This window comes from Neovison vison, chromosome 7, assembly GCF_020171115.1.
Source record: "Neovison vison isolate M4711 chromosome 7, ASM_NN_V1, whole genome shotgun sequence".
Lineage (NCBI taxonomy): Eukaryota > Metazoa > Chordata > Mammalia > Carnivora > Mustelidae > Neogale > Neogale vison.
In genome coordinates, this window is record NC_058097.1 from 47,783,130 (window position 1) to 47,790,203 (window position 7,074).

The following is a 7,074-nucleotide window of genomic DNA, read 5'->3' on the forward strand; positions in this document are numbered from 1 at the left end:
TGATCCCAGGGTCCTGCAATCGAGCCCCACATCAGGCTCTCTGCTCAGCGGGGAGCCTGCTTCCTCCTCTCTCTCTGCCTTCCTCTGCCTACTTGTGATCTGTCTCTGTCAAATAAATAAATAAAATCTTTAAAAAAAAAAAAAAAAAATATATATATATATATATGGAAATAACCCCACATCCTGACCTCACTGAGGACTCCTGCAGCCCTTAAGTAACACTACACTATTGTTTCCACCAAATGGATGGGTAGAATGTGAGGGGGAGGGGCAGCAGGTAAGATCCTTCTTGAAACTGCACAGGTGATTGTTATGCCCGAGTATTCGCATCTGAGAGACCACCAAGGACACCGATGCAATTGCACGAGGGTTTATTTGACATGCTTAAGCTTGGGCCCAAGTATACCCCACACAGCTGAATAGGGACTTGGACGCTGAACCAGTTTCAGAGTTTTTAAAGGCAGAGTAGGGGTGGACTAGGTGGTGGGTGAGGACAAAGGGGATGTTCAGAAGGGCTATCAGGGTAAAGAAGACTGTCAGGATATTGGAGGCCTCAATATTATCAAGCCAAGGCCATTTTCCTCTCTAATGAGGCACTAACATGAAGACAACTGGGAGTTTCATGGTGGTGATGAGGGAGCACAAGGCTACTAAAACAAAGCAAAAGCTGGCACCTTGCACCCCCTCTCCATCGGCTCCTCCTCAGTCATATGTGTTAAATTCCTCAGGCAGCCATGAACAGTAAGCAAACAGTTAACTTGCAGAGATCACAATCCTGCAAGACAGGAGTCTTCCTTGGCTTACAAATGTCCTAAATCTCACTAACAAAGATGATTGATAGCAGGATTACAACATCACACCAAAAAGTCTCCCAACTATCTTGATGTTAATGGCTGGTCTAAAGACATTGATCAAGCCACGAGGGCAAGGCCTCCAGTAGGCCTCAGGTATCCTGGCACCTTGCAGGCCCTCTTTAGCATATGAAAACTCCGTTGAAACCTTCCTTCCCCTCACCTTCCCCCAACCGCAGGGTACAGAATCTGCCATCCCTCATCCTGGGGCATCTGCATCTCTGCCTGCCCACGGGTCCTGTCCCTGAGCTTTAATAAACCACCTTTTTGCACCAGAGACGTCTAAGAATTCTTTCTTAGCCGTCGGCTCCGAACCTCACCCCACCAAACCTGACTTAGGTTCTGGGACTTCATCAGTGGAATGTCACATTCCTCTTATCAAGCATCCTTGTTAGTGAGATTTAGGCTTAGAAGAAACTTAACTTTCTTTGCTGTAAATCTCTAGGACATTTGTAAACCGACGGAGATTCTATCTTGCAGGATTGTGATTTCTGCAAGTTAACCTTTTGTTCACACATACTGTCGAGGGGAGCAGAGCAGGTGGAGAGGGGGTGCAAGGAGCCAGCTTTTCTTTGTCAAGATGGCTGTACTTATCTCAGGGCTAGACCCAAGGTGGGTACAGTCTTGTTTTTCTTGGCTCCACAGTGATGCTATTGGGAAGCAGCTGGGAAGGAGAGCACGCAAAGCAGGGAAACCAAGGCTGTGGATGTGACCACATTTAGCTCCATGGCTTCTCCAATGATCAGTCTGGAGACTGATACCTCCTCCATCTTTCTGCCACACAGAGGGAAGCACACTTACTGTAAAGTTTTCCGACGAAATAAACACAACACCAGGCGAAGTGGGTGTAAGGCAAGGTTTATTAAAGGTTCTCTCCGGTGAAGTTTCAGGGCCCAGGTGAAGGGGAGCCGAGAAAGTTGCACCGGGAGGAGATGGGCACCCTCAGGGGAGGTTCCGCAACTCTAGAAAGCAGAGTGGGGGCAGTCGCGCCCAAGGCAGGGAGGAGGGGGCTTTTAAGGGGTCTTGGGGAAAGCTCAGGGGTCTTTTGGCAAGTTTCCCTTATTTGGATATCCCTCCTGCTCATCGGGATTCCATTGGTCCACAGGAGCCCGGGGCTGGGGTCTCAGATTCCTGCTTGGGCCTTTGTTCTCCTGTCCGAGCTCAGGTCTTGTGGCGGGAACTTTCGCCATCTTTAGTAGCTTTTCCTGCCAGCCCAACATTCTGACCTTTTGCTTAATATAATGGTGTCAGGGGTATCGACTCCGTTCTGGCTACTTCCTGCTGACAGGAGGCGTCGTCATAGGGGTAGTCGGAAGTGGGCGGGCGAGAGTAGGGCTGGAGGAGTTGATTGACGGATACTCGGGCAAGTTCTTGTAGGAGACCCTGCAAGTACCGGAAAAGACAGGGACCAACTGAGATTAGAAGGAGGATTATGCATACAGGTCCCGCCAGAGGGAGCAGCCAGGTTACCCAGTTGTAGGGGTCCAGGCAGCCAGGTTACCCAATTGTAGGGGTCCAAGCCCCAGGAGGACGTGTCTAGCCACCGTGCTTGGATCCAATCCCTGAGTTCTTTGATCTTGGAAGTAACTATACCTGATTGGTTAACAAAGTAACAACATTCTTCATTTAAGAATAGGCAGGTCCCCCCTTTTTCTGCGGTCAGAAGGTCTAAGGCCCGTCAGTTCTGTAGAGCTAAGGCTGCCAGGCTGGTGACTTGCGTCTGTAGGGCTGTGAGGGAGTCAGCAACTCGTTCCATATCATCATTCAGGGCCTGGGAGAGTTTGTAATAAAAGTCTAGGGAAGTCCCTATCCCTGCTGTTCCAGTTGCCACCCCTATGGCTACTCCTGCCCCTATTATGAATGGGAGTAAGACGGCCCTTTCTCCACGGTGTTGGGGGAATAGGATGGACAGCAGCTGGGATTCAGAGTAAATGGTGGTAGAAGGAGATAGTAGGATGAATATACAGCCCAGGGAGTCATTAGTGGTCAGGCAGCGATAGATTCCCTGAGGGCACGAGAGAAATATTCCCGAGGGAGTACAATACGGGAGGGAGGAGTTAGTGATGTTGGCAGCTGCGGTAGTAAGGGGAGAGGACACAATAATAATAGGTATGTTTTCCCCAATGGGGCCGATATGAACCGTACTATTTGCGGTCGTGGAGTTGGGGAGTGGCCAATCCATAGGGAGGGGTATCCCTACAATGTTAGAATGTGTTGAAAAAGGGAAACAGATCCAGCAGTCACTATCACCGTTTTTCGACACATTTCGCCATAGGTTGTAACTAGAGTTCAGGAGGGCCACTGTCAGTTGTTCAGTGGCAGGGGATTTTTGGATGCTACCGAGATTAATGCCCTTATAGACCAGGTTGTTGGGGGGTTGGAGTCGTTTAGTCAGGTCCGTGACCGCTGTTTTAATGTGCTCTCGGCTAGCCTGGTCCTGGACTCCCCACATCGGAGAGGCCGACATGACCCAGATAGGTCCAGCAAACTTTTCCAGACCTGGGGTAGATGTTGCAAGGGGCAATACCTCGTTTGGCTGTCACAAGGTCAGAGACCCAATAGGTTTTCTGGTCATACGTACAGGTTGTCAGTTCCTTTCCCCGGTAGCAGGTTGCAGGCATATAAGTAAAGGCTGAAAAATAGCGAGAAGTACCTGAATCCCTCATGCAGCTAGACAAACATGATTCCGCCTGACTTGTCTGGATTAGAAGGAATATGAGAAGGGGCCCTAACCAAGCAGAGTTTGGTGGGGCCTGCCATCTGGGAAGTCCAATTAGTCTCTGTGGATGCCCGTTTGAGATTGTTGATATGTACCCATGCAGAGTGCCCCAACAGTTTCGCAGCAGTTGGGGTGGTAAGGACGACTGTATGAGGCCCAGTCCACCGAGTTTGTAAGGAGTCTGGCCGCAAGCTTTTGAGGAGGACCTGGTCCCCAGGGGATAGATCTCGTATACCCCCTTCAGAAGCATGGTCGCTAGGGGCTGGGATGACAGTGTCAGCGTGAGCCCTTAAGGGAGCTCGGAGGAGAGTAAGGTAAGGTAGATAGGATAAAAGAGGTGGGGAAATGGCCGGAAGGCTATGATTTATAAGAAAGGGCCGGCTGTACAGTAATTCGAATGGGCTTAAGCCCGAAGGCCCGCGGGGCGTAGCCCAGAGTCTGGTGAGAGCCAGGGGCAGAAGCTTGGGCCAGGAAAGACGGGTCTCTAGGGTAAGTTTGGTGAGTTGGGCTTTGAAAAGCCCGTTGGCTTTTTCTACCTTACCCGATGACTATGGGTGGTACGGGATGTGAAGTTTCCAGGTTATGTTGAGGCTCTCCGCTACCTGTTGGGTTACACTGCAGATGAAGGCAGGTCCGTTGTCTGACTGGAGGGTCCGGGGCAATCCAAACCTCGGGATGATATGCTCCATGAGTATCGTAGCCACTACGTCCGCTGTTTCCCGAGCCGTGGGGTATGCCTCGATCCAACCTGTGAACGTACCAACCAAGGTTAATAGGTAGCGAAAGGTTTTATGGCGAGGCATGTGAGTGAAGTCCAGCTGCCAGTCTTCCCCCGGCTGATGGCCTTGGAGCTGATGGTTAGGCCCTGGTCTGCGGATTTCTCCTTGTGAATTCACAGCGGAACAGGTTTTGCAAGCCCTGTGAACAACTGCAACTACTTTAGATAAGGAAGGATGATAGAACAATGGCTGAAGAAACTGGTGGAGAGCCTTTGGGCCAATATGGAGGGATCAGTGGATGTCAGTAATTAGGGTGTGAGCCAGATTGCCTGGTAGGGCAATCCTGTCCTGAATGTAAATCCACCCCTTATCTCCAATTTTTCCTCCCCGTGCCTGGAGGGCTTGTGTTTCCTCTGTAGAGTAGGAAGGCTGGTGAGGGGTGTTAAGAAAGAGGATAGGAGAAGCAGGGGTATTTAGGGCCATTTGTCTGGCCACTGAGTCTGCCCTGTTGTTGCCTAGGGAGACCAGATCCCTTGTCGTTTGGTGGCCTCGACAGTGGACAATTGCTACCTCAGTGGGCAGACTAAGGGCCTCAAGCAGCTTGGCAATGAGGGGCCCATTAGCTATAGGGGTGCCCTTGGTAGTTAGGAACCCTCGTTCTTGCCAAAGAGCAGAGTGTGTGTGAGTTATGAGGTAGGCATATTTAGAGTCGGTGTAAGTGGTGACTCGTTGTCCCTTCGACAGGTGTAATGCCCTGGTGAGAGCTACGAGTTCAGCCTTCTGGGAAGTGGTTCCAATTGGGAGGGGAGCTGTCTCTAATGCCGCATCCATAGTGACCACTGCATAAGCAGCGTGTCTCTGGCCATCTGAGGCCAGGAGGGAGCTGCCATCTATGAAGAGCACGTGGTCAGGGTTGGATAGTGGTTGATCAGAGAGACCGGGATGGAGAGGAGTGAGGTCCTCTATAAGTTGTAGGCAGGAGTGAACAGGTTCCGGGGTGGGTAAGGGTATAGGCAGTAAAGTGGCGGGGTTTAAGCGGGGGGAGGTAGAGAGAGAGATATGCGAGTTTTCTAGGAATAGCAGATGGAATAGCTGGAGACGAGAAGGAGTCAGATGAGCCAGAAATCCGTGGCTAAGGAGGTCTGTGAGTTGGTGGGGAGAGTAGACCGTGATGGGCTGCCCTAAGGTAAGTTTAAGGGCCTCCTTTGTAAGAGAAGTGGATGCCGCTAGGGCCCTGAGGCAAGGCTGCCATCCCTGGGTGGTGGCATCCAGTTGCTTGGGCAGGTAGGCTATAGCCCTATGCGTAGGCCCCACCTGTTGTGTTAGGAGACCGGTGGCCGAGCCAGAGCGCTCATCGGTGTAGAGATGGAACGGTTTAGAGAGATCAGGTAGGGCTAAAACTGGCCCGGTGGTAAGGCGGTCTCTCAGCTTAAGGAATGACTGGCGGATTGAAGTGGGATCAGTCAGAGGACCCTGGGGGCTCTCTTTAGCTGCCCGGTATAGAGGTCGGGCCAGCATAGAGAAATCTGGAATCCAATGTCTAAAGAACCCGACCAACCCAAGAAAAGATAGTATTTCATCCGCCGTTTGGGGAGGTTGGAGTTCTTGGAGGAGTCTTATGCGGTCCCCAGTAAGGGACTTAGAAGTGGGAGTCAGAAGTATGCCCAGATAGGTAACAGAAGGGGCACACAATTGGGTCTTAGAGGGGGTGACTCGATATCCCTTGGCCCCCAGGAAGTTAAGTAGGGTGGAAGTGTCGTCTTGGGAGACTGAGAGGGAGGGGCTACAGAGGAGGAGGTCATCCACATATTGTAGTAGAGTGCTGGCCTTAAGGGCGCACTGCTGTAAATCTGTAGTCAAGGCCTGGCCAAAAATGTGGGTGCTGTCCCTGAACCCCTGGGGTAGGACAGTCCAAGTTAGTTGTCCAGAAACGTGTGTGTCAGGATCCTCCCAGGTGAAGGCAAAGAGAAAATAAGAATCAGGGTTCAGGGGGATAGTGAAAAAGGCGTCTTTTAGGTCCAGTACAGTAAAGTGAGAGGTGTTTGGGGGAACACGAGATAATAGGGTGTAGGGGTTAGGAACAACTGGGTGGAGGGGGACCATGGCCTCGTTAATAAGCCTAAGGTCTGGGACGCCTGGGTGGCTCAGTTGGTTAAGCAACTGCCTTCAGCTCAGGTCATGATCCCAGCGTCCTGGGATCGAGTCCCCCATCGGGCTCCTTGCTCGGCAGGGAGCCTGCTTCTCCCTCTGCCTCTGCCTGCCATTCTGTCTGTCTGTGCTTGCTCTCTTGCCCTCTCTCTGATAAATAAATAAAATCTTTTAAAAAGAAAATAAGCCTAAGGTCTTGTACCAGTCGATAAGCCCCTGAGGGCTTGCGTCCTGGGAGGATAGGGGTGTTACAGGGGGAACTGATGGGGATCAGGAGTCCCTGACGTTTAAGCCGTTCTATGATAGGTTTCAAGCCCTGGCAGTGGGCTAAGGAAATAGGAAACTGAGCTCGAGAGGGAAACTTAGAGTTATCCTTAAGCTGTACTTTAACCGGGGTAATGTGGGAAGCGATGATGGGCTCTGAGATGTCCCACACCTGGGGATCTACAGTAGGTAGGTCATCTGGAGCGGGTGTCGAGGGAGTGGAGAGGTGTAGGATGAGACGGGTTGAGGTGGAGGGAGAAGAAGAAGGAGAGAGACAGATAGTTGCCCTCAGTTTCTGGAGAATGTCCCTACCCAGTAGAGGGACCGAGCAGGAAGGAATCACTAGGAATGGGTGGGAGAAGTGGAACCCATC